Raw genomic sequence first — 10,879 nt, 5'->3', positions numbered from 1 at the left:
GTTTTTTAATTAAATTATATAAGTTTCATGATGAAATTGAAAGAATGTATTTTTTCCTAATGAAATACAAATTTTCGTATGTAAAATATTTTCCTTATGGGCGAAATTCTCCATATAAGAAATGTCAGTGACGTCACCAGGGCTTTACTCAAAACATCCGACCAACATCCGACCGGGGGACTATTAAAGCATCCAAGAGCGCAGCATCCAGAATACGCAACATCCAAAACCGCAGCATCCAGCGATCAAAACCTCCAAATAACATCCAAAATCGGCCCTTTTGGGTGCATTCAGAGCATCCAAGAGTGAAACATCGAAGGATGCAGAATCCAGAACCGTATCATCCAAAATGGCAGCACGAAAATACCTGAGAACCGTATCATCCAAGGACGGCTCATCCAAAAGCGAAACATCCAAGCATGCAACATCCAGAATCGTATCATCCAAAACAATACAGAAAAGATGGAGCCACTCAAGAGACTCAGTAGCGCCACCTAGCATATGTATTATAAACTATTAGTTTTAGGCTTGCTTGATAGATGGCGAATGCGTCGTGTTTAGCGGCACATCTTCACGATATGACGTCACTAGGTAATATGACGCCACTAGGTATTCTACAGTGGATCCCCATGATATTTATTAACAACCGGAGCCGGCTGCCGGTGGCTGCTCTGTGCTCTCTCCGCCGCCGCCACTCTGTCTCCCGCCAAATAGCTGGAAAGCGCGGGAACCAAATCGGCGCGCCGCGTGCTAGCTCTTCGCTCGCTAGGTGCAGCTGCACTTGGCGCCGGCTGCGCGCCGCGTGGCAACTCGTTGCTCGGCCGGTACAGATGCACTTAACAAAGCAATGAATTGCGAACAGAGCTGTTAGCTGTTGGCGCCTGGTGGCATTATCGAAAGGTTAGGAGGTCGATGGTATTTGGTTTGATTGACAACTAGGTAAGTTATTCGTTGAGGTTGCAGGCAGGGGCGTCGCCACGGATTTTTGACTGGGAGGGGGACGATCGACAGACGTGAGATGTAAAAAAAGAACAGATAAATACTGCTCTCCGCTTTCTTTTCAAAATCGCTGCATCACATGCGCGCCTGACTTTTCATAACGTGACTACCTGAGGGGACAGGGGGGTACATTGGGCTAGGAGAATACACAGGGCTGTACTAGGGGAAGCCGGGGTAACCCCGGGCGCGGGGGAAGCCCGGCCACCCCGTTTCCGGCTAAATTATTCATAATAAAATGCTGAAGTGCTTGTCCCTTCAGCGTGGCAGCTGAGGTAACGCCAGTGTAAAAGTTAACGCTAACAAAAATTGTAGGCATATTGCTAAAGTTAAAGAGCAAAAATGATATTTTAAGGGTTTTTAGCTAAAAACTGAGGTATGTTGCACTGTTAATGTTATACCATACATCCCTAATATTTATACGAATGTTATGAAAGGATCATTTACATAAGTGCTTGTAGTGAGGGGTGACGAGGCAGGCTGGCATATTTTCCAAAGATCGCTGTTCTAAAATAAAATTAGCACATTGAGGTAACCCCGGGCGAGTGAGCGAGCTTACCCCCAACCGAGAGCAATGCCACTGAACCACTGTGTTATAAACGTTATATATTAATAGACGTTATACGTTATAACGTTTATTAATTACGTTATAACGTTTATAGAGTAAACGTTATAAATGTTATAAACGCACTGACTTCATGATTGATTTCTAATTGATGTAATTTTAGTATAGGTATGATGTAACGAATACTAAAATTCCCCTGCAAACGTGTGAGCCGTGGGCACTGCAAATGTGTAAACAGCGGACGAATGTGCATCGCCCATAGGGCTAATGTTAAAATGCCAAAATCAAAGGGGGGCACCGTGCCCCAGTGCCCTCCCCGTTCCGCCGCCTATGGCTCAAGCGGCCACAATAAGCGGCTGGATTTATTATCCGAGGATTTATTAAGCAGATTCCACTGTACAGCATTAAAAAATAAGTCCACTGCAGACCTACGTTGCCAATGGATAGGTACATCGAATAGTTATTTGCTTAGTTTTGATATGGCCCGAGTTTTGATATACTGCCGTGAGGAAAACAGTGGGTTGTATTAATACCGCCCGGTCGGTATTAGAACTGCCCAGCCGTTATTAATACCGGCCGATTACCTACTGACCGGCCCGAATTTATACGGGCCGGCCTTCCGGCCATTATTGATACGGACCGGGCAGTACGAGTATTAATACGGGCCGAGTTTTCAAACGGACCGTAACGTTAAACATACCTAAGTGTTCTATAAAAAGCAAGGCTGTAGAGTTTTTGCGTGTATGTAGAGCTTTTGCGCTGATGTTGATATTTTATTATGCATAAAAATTACATTTTTAAAAACACTTTGGATTATGGGGCCATGCGGATTCCGGCAAGGGGGGGGGGCAGGGCATGTGCAATTGCAGACGGTGAAAATCCCAAGGTTTGCAAACTGCAAACACTAATTTTTGCACATCCACATTTCATTGCGGGCTAATAAGGGCTCTCACAGGCGCTTGCTTAAGTCTCAGCCCGATGCTCGAGAGTCGAGGGCCCCAGCCCGAGCCTGATGGCCCCGCACTGGAACTTTAAGTCCTAAACAGGTACGTGCGGGTGTTATCTTGCAGGTTATCTCAGGGCCCCATGCCAGTATCTAAAGGCTCTCGCCGGCTCTTAAGGGCCCCAGCCCCCTTAGGTCTCTTGGGGCCGAAGTCGGAGGGCCCCGCAGCGGTACCTAAAAAGCCCAGTTATCCCAGCTGGCCCCACGCCAGTTTCTAAGGGCCCTCACCGGCTCTGGAGTGGTGAGGATGACCCAGATATCATTTACTGAAATGGATAGGTCATCTGAGGTCAAATAAGGTAAAAAGTAGTTTTTCCACGATATAATGGTGCTTCATGTCGATTGCTAGGTGCAAAAAGACCTGCTTGGGTCAAGACAAGACCTGACCTTGACCTGGGTCGAATAGTGAAAGTGACCTACCGACTACCGAGGTCTATCAAATACATATTTCGAACCATCTCGATGGAAAAAGGATGGTACAAATTTTATGTCTAACGAGTTCAAAACGAGCTAAAACGGTCGGAGTTTGGGCGGAGGAGCTACTTATTGGAAATAACGTCAGGGTGACGTCATGTTCGGCCAATTTCGATGCAAAACATGTCGGGCTTCCCCCACTGTACAGATCCGTATGTATTCTGAGTTCTCTCATCTAAGAAAAATGATTTAGTTAAGAAACTAAGCTATTGGGAGCGATTACCGTAGCTGAATGTTTTGCATCAAAATTGGCCGAACATGACGTCACTCTGACGTTATTTCCAATAAGTAGCTTCTCCGCCCAAACTCCGACCGTTTTAGCTCGTTTTGAGCTCGTTAGACATAAAATTTTTACCATCCTTTTTCCGTCGAGATGGTTCGAAATATGTATTTGATAGACCTCGGTAGTCGGTAGGTCACTTTCACTATTCGACCCAGGTCAAGGTCAGGTCTTGTCTTGACCCAAGCAGGTCTTTTTGCACCTAGCGATCGACATGTCATGACAGTTTGGTACCACACTATTTACTAGTTTTAAGCACCAGTCCATTACATCCTGGAAAAACTACTTTTTTACCTTATTTGACCTCAGATGACCTATCCATTTCAGTAAATGATATCTGGGTCATCCTCACCACTCCAGAGCCGGTGAGCGCCCGTAGAAACTGGCGTGGGGCCAGCTGGGATAACTGGGCTTTTAGGTACCGGTGCGGGGCCCTCTGTGGAGAAGGAAATCATGGCCTCCCACTCCCCGATGGAGGCCCCAATTCCCTATCTTGTCTAGACTCTCTTTTTCTCAGTCTGACTCACTTCTCCGCCACCGTCTTTGCCGGACGCAGTGCCGGACCCGTCTCCGAGGGCGGCCTCTCGCCGTCCGACATTGGTGGCAGCGGTGGTGGAGACTTTCGGCAAAAGGTGAGTCCTTACTTTAAAATTATAATTGGCTTGTATTTGGTTGCTATTTGCTTGATATTTGAACCTTCGTTTTATTATTTACTTAGTTCGTGATATTTTTTTTTCTCAACAATGCCTGTCATGGAAAGTGCTTCTGGATCTGGATCGGCAATTACTTTCAATATTCACTCTTTGGCATCATTAGTCAACAACTATGACGGAAGCTATCCCATTCAGGACTTTTTACAAGAAATTCGTGAAACTGCTCATCTAGGATCTTGGCCTGATAAAATCACTTTGAAAGTCACTAAATCCAAGCTACAAGGGTCGGTAGCCGAAATGGTGAGAAACCGACATGATTTAAACCATGCCGAAACTTTTGATGACTTTTCTACCCGTTTGATATCTGCCCTACACACTGATAGGCCTGTGTCAGTTCGACTGCAGGACCTAATGACCTGCGTAAAACAACCTTCCGAAACAGTCGATGCATACGCAACTCGAATCCGACAAAAGTCTAAAGGCTTAACGGAATGGGACATTTCGACGGAAACAAAAGAATTGAAAAACAAAACAGTTACGGCGACATTCATCAAAGGTCTACAACCCAAAATCCGCCAACATGTGCTCCCTTTCAACCCTCCGGATTTCGAGACAGCTATAACGCTAGCGCGATCGCAGGAGATCAGCGCCTCTTTGTCATCTGACCCCGTCAACAGCGCTGCATCAGCCGCAACTCAACCCGACAAAAATTTGGCAGACATCCATAAAAGAATTGCAAGCTTGGAACTGTCGGTGGCCCAAAATATGTCACCAAACCGTGGCGGTAGAACTCAGCGTAGAGGTCGCGGTAGAGGCCGTCACCCTTCTCAGCAAAATTTTAGAAATCAACGGCCCTTCCACACGAGGCATGAAAGCGACCCTCCATCATCAGACCGTCACCACCGCGATTCCTCTTGCCATGGACATCATTCGTGCTGTGATCGGCCAAGCCGGTCCTACTCTCGCTACCGCAACAGATCCCCGAGATACTCGCGATCCCCAAGACACTACGACCGTAGAAACTCCCGATCTCCGAATCATTCGCGCTCACCATCTCCCTCACCATCTAGGAGGTACCAGAGCCCAAAAGGGTACCGCTCACGACGCTAGGGGATACGTATGTGAGCGTTGCTTCAGATCGTAAGGCCCGTGCAGCAAATCCCCCGGTTTTGCGAGACGTTTTGATTTCAGATCACTCTTGTTCAGCCTTGTACGATACCGGCAGCAGCATCTGTTTGGTATCAGAAGAATTTTTACGACAAAACAATTTGAAAGTAGATTACGAACCTCCAACTATTTCCATTCTTGGCGTTACTGGTGATCCAATTGACATAGTAGGTGAAGTTTATCTGAAAGTTAGCATTCTTGGTCAAACGGTGGAACATAAATTTTACATTTCAACAAAAGCTTTGTCATTCAACTGCGACATTATCCTTGGCATTGATTTCATCATTGCGCACAAATTAATTTACAACCCTTCAACTCGTTCTGTGAGCTTGCTAAAACCAATTCTTTCTTCAAATGCAGTCAAAAAGCATTCAAAGCGCTTGAGCCCGAAAAGACGCAAACGAGTACGCTTTCTTCTGTCCACAAAGGACGATGAAAATTCCGGTGAAGAAGATGCTTATTCTGACGAGACGAAGAAATTGTTCACAACTGCGGAAAAACATGCATTAGTTATTCAAGACGAAAAGTCATATCCATTGTTCGTGAAACAAACTGTCGAAATTCCTGGTTATAGCGAGCAATTTGTACGCGTAAAATTACCACGTTTTCTAGAGCCAAATGATTTTCCATATCTCATCCAAGCGCATTGTGATCAAAGTATCCGAGACATTCAGGTTGCCCGTTTTATCATTTTCTTGGAAAAATCAGGCACGCTGGTACGTGTCATCAATTCGTCAAACAACCCAGTTATTTTGAGAAAAAATCTGCGGATCGCGCAAGCCCACCCAACCAATCTTTCCCCCACGGGTCAGGTCACAGACCGACCCCTCCCCTCCAGACAGGAAGCTGACCTTGCTCTGTCTGGTTTAGCAAGTGCCAACTGCCAAACAGTGCCGTCTGTTCCAGCATCCGTCAGCGCCTCGTCGGAACAAAAAACGGTCACTGGGCCGGACTTGGCTGCGTCAGACACAAACAAACCGAAGACCTCTGCTCAGAGGACGTCAGAGTACAAGTCTGTCTCTGACATTGATTTGGAACATATCCCGGAACCCTTTCGTTCTCAGCTCCGCGAGCTCATCAAAAAACATCGACATGCTTTTGGAAACGACATCTCGGACATAAAACAGACAGATGTTTATAAACACCACATCGAATTAACAGATCACACTCCGGCTTATCAAAGACCATATCGTCTCCCATTCGCTCATCGGGAGATAGTCAAGAAAGAAATAGATCTCATGTTGGCAGCAAAAATCATTGAACCATCGGTTTCACCATACAACTCTCCGATCATTCTTGTGAAGAAATCAAATGGTGGCTATCGCCTTGTATCAGATTTACGTCTTCTCAACTCAAAGATCAAAGATGACAAATTTCCTCATTCATTTGCATCGGATGTCATTGATCAACTTTCTGGATGTGAAGTTTTCTCAACTTTAGATTTACTCAGTTCATTCCACCAAATTCCTTTGGATGAATCTTCTCGACATTATACTGCTTTTTCAGCTGGAGACGGCAAATATCATATGAATGTCGTACCAATGGGTCTTCGTTCAAGTTCTTCTGCTCTCAATAGAGCATTGCAAATTGCACTCAGTGGTCTTCAGGGTATAGATGCATTCTTATACGTAGACGATATTCTTATCGCTAGCAAAACATACGACGAACATTTAGAAAAACTCGCCCGTGTATTCTCACGATTAGAAGAAACTCGTTTTGTACTAAATCCCGCGAAATGTGAATTCATGAAAACTCAGATAAAATATTTGGGTTTCATACTAGACAAACATGGAGTTCGTCCAGATATATCCAAATTGCAAGCAGTTCAAGACTTTCCAACACCAAAAACTGTGAAAGATGTTCGTGCCTTTCTTGGCTTTGCAAATTACTATCGTAGGCATATTCCAAAAATGTCTGAACTTGCAGCTCCTTTAGTCCACTTGACAAAGAAAAATGTTGAATTTATTTGGTCTCAGGAATGCGAAGATGCATTCTCATCAATCAAAGATTCGTTAGTAAAGTATCCTGTGCTGAGATTCCCGAACTTTGAAAAAGATTTTTACTTATCTACAGATGCAAGTGACTTTGCCATTAGTGGCGTATTGGAACAAAAATATGGTGATCATTTTCACCCCATTGCTTTTATTAGTCGACAGCTCAACAAAGCTGAAAGAAATTATTCAACCACAGAAAAGGAGTGTCTTGCAATTACTTGGTCATTTGACAATTTGCGATGCTATCTCTTAGGTCATTTTACTCATATCATGACTGATCATTTACCATTGAAAGGTATTTTCAAGTCGACTAACCCTGGTGGTCGTCTAACCAGGTGGTCTTTGAAATTAACAGAGTACGATTTTGATGTCACTTATGTCCCAGGAAAGTTAAATGTCAAAGCAGATGTCTTGTCTCGTATCAAAATAGATTCACAAACCAAGACAGACTTTCTTGGTCATGTCGCGGCAAATGCCATAGAAAGTGAAGGCTGGACAAGAGAAAAGATCAAAGCAGAACAACGCAAAGACCCAGATCCGATACCGATCATCGACCGTCTCGTCAAACCGAAAGCTAAAGGCCCCGATCTGAAGTTACATGAACCTCTTTCAATTTTTTTCCTGAGTGCAGATGGTTTACTTTACCACGTAGCCACCCAAAACAACAAAACTCGTCCATTTATGGATCAGCTTGTAGTCCCATCTACTATGAAAAAGCTGATTGTTCAAAGATTCCATGATACCATTTGGTCGGGACACCTCAAATTTGAAAAGACTCTTTCAAAAATTCGACTTCAATTTTATTGGAGACACATGTACACTGATATCAAAAAGTACGTAGAATCGTGTCGCTTGTGCATGGAAAGAAGCGCTCATAAATCCATCAAACGTGCGCCATTGCAACGCACGATGACACCTGAGCACCCCATGCACATCTGTAGCTTTGATATCGTTGGCCCACTAAAAACAAGCTATCGTGGTAATTCATACTATCTCTCTTGGATAGAACATTTTTCAAGATGGCCTGAGGCAATTCCATTGACCGCTACTAAAACTACTACAGTAGCCAAAGCATTCGTTGAAGAAATCATTTCTCGACATGGAATCAGCAAATATTTACTTAGTGATCGTGGTTCCAATTTCACATCAAAACTCATGAAAGAAATTTGCAAACTTTTAGGAACAAAACAACTTTTCACTACTCCCATTCACCCGATGGCCAATGGCCGTGTGGAAAGACTGCATTCAACAATCGGCAACATCCTATCTCATTTTGTAGATGAAACTCAGAAAAATTGGGATGAAGTTTTGCCTTTAGCGCTTTTGGCGATTCGTAGTTCCGTGCATCGATCAACAGGTGATACACCTGCCCAAATTTTTACGGGTCGTGATATATCTTTACCTTTCGACGTAGACTCCAAACTTCCTCATGACCCGTACCATTCGATAGACTCATACCGTGATCTTCTAATTCGGCATTTAACAACATTGCATGAAACTGTTCGTGAAAACAACGAATCTGCGATTCAAGCCCAAGAACGGTCACATCCCACACAGTCGAGTCCAATTACGTTCAAACCAGGGATGCTGGCATATTTACATCACCCAAGTTTCAAACCAAATTTAACGCGAAAACTTCAAAAAGTTAACCGCGGCCCATATCGTATCCTCGACATGACGAGCCCGGTTAACGCCAAAATTCAACATTTGTCCAATATCGGAGACATCCAAACGGTCCATATCAATCGTCTTCGAAAATTTGAAGAAGACGACCCGTTTCACACCTGTGTCGACACACCATCTCTCAGCAATGACTCTACCATTCGTTCCGTGCGTAATGCCTCAGAGAGCAGTAATACCGGTGCGCGCCCGTCCGTTACACTGCCGGCAAAGCCAGGGACGTTGGAGGCTCCTTCTGACGAGAATGTGCTCGACCAGGGTGATATTGCCCGGCTGGAGGAGGACTGGCGTATTTATCAAGCAGACCGCCGTGAGGTTCCCCAGGCTGATCACCTGCGGTATAACCTCCGGCCTCGCACAAATATAGGGGAAAGTGGGTGTATTGCGCCCTCCTAACCAATTGCGCCCACCAACATTCCCACGGTTTCAATGGCATGTTTTGAATTTTGTGTTCGAAAACATTATTTTCCCCACTGGATAGTTCCTTTTATGGCCCAAGCCCTCCGATGAAGCCAATCAGCAAGGCTCATTACGCCATCAAAGATGTTACGGCGTTTCCTTAGCTTTTTTGCAGTCGTTTGAACCGTTGGCTATAAAAATTTGTGATATTTGTGTGATTTTCAGAGTGACATTTAGAAAGAAAAACCTTTTTTTCATTATATTTCACTGAAACAGTAAACTTCCTTCAACATCTTTATGATAACTTCTTCGCTTTTATTAAAAAGTACCTCAATTTTAATTGCGCCCATGGCAATTGCGCCAGGGGGGCGCAAATAGAATAATGGTGTAGCTATTGTATCACGACAGTATGAATGCATCATTAACTGATTGCAATAAAGAAGGAGTTTAATGTCAGGCAGGGGAGCAACCCGCTGTCGTCAGTCCGCAAATTATTTCTCTCGTCAAACTTTTAATGCAGCTGCCATTTAGGCTACGAACTTGTGGTGTAATTGACAAAATACGACATTTTCAACATGGACTCAGGCGTGAGAGGTGACAGCTATGACAAAAAGTAAAAACTTATGTCATAAAGCTATCGAAACGATAAAAATTAGGTATTAATTTTGAGAGAAGCGATTGAAAATGTAACCGCATAGGCGCATACGTTCACATATATCTAGTCGGTTACAGTAAACGTTTTCGTTGCACTTTTACAAGCGTACGGACACATGTAAAGTTATCTACCTGGGCAAAAATACATCGCGATTTACACCTACATTTATTATTTAACCAGCGTGAATAACATCATGAATGTTAAAGTAAGCCGCAATGACATTGCACTGCCGGGGTGTATGCATTCCGTCTCATTCGCTTAGCCATGTTAAAGTATAGGGCGCAATTGGGTTCTAATTGCGCCATCCCCATGGCGCAATTTACAGCAGTTGTTGGCAAATGCGCCCTTTTACATGTTTCTGAAAAAGCAGCTGTCAGAAGCAAACGAAACATTCTTAATTGATCGGGAGGCTCTTAAATCGTAGCCAATGAGTTCCTCTTCGAAATGGTTACCAGTGCATGCTTATATCTCCAGCAGTTTTCTTACAATTAGCGTTTTTCCTAAAGGTGGCGCAATTCACCCTCCTTCCCCTACGCCCTCCAGACCGCTATGGCAATCGATAAGCCAACTGATGGCTACATGGTGACTGAGCTCCCATGAAAGTTGTTGCGCTAAGAAGGTTGATGGTATATCCCTCGCGCCTATACACCAGCGAAACGCTGAAGGCTACATGGTGACTGAGATCCCATGAAAGTTGTTGCGCTAGAAGGTTGATTGTATATCCCTCGCGCCTATACACCAGCGAAACGCTGAAGGTGTACTGGAGTACACAAGCAATTGCCCTTTCATATCTAGTAGCGCTACATCTGCATTGTATATATAAGCATCCACTGTACATAGTATGTCAGATGAATGAATCTTTGTATGATGATTACCAAAGAATATGTTGTTGCTTGCTGTTGTCATCCATTCTTTGCATATGTTGCAATGCCAAAAACGTCTTGATACTGACACATTAGCCCTGTTTCTTTTTCAGGATCTCACTTCTGGTGGCGGAACGAGTGCAGCGTCAA

This window comes from Amphibalanus amphitrite, unplaced genomic scaffold, assembly GCF_019059575.1.
Source record: "Amphibalanus amphitrite isolate SeventyFive unplaced genomic scaffold, NRLGWU_Aamphi_draft 000140F_arrow, whole genome shotgun sequence".
Classification (NCBI taxonomy): Eukaryota; Metazoa; Arthropoda; class Thecostraca; order Balanomorpha; family Balanidae; genus Amphibalanus; species Amphibalanus amphitrite.
Note: the sequence above shows the minus strand (reverse complement) of the source record.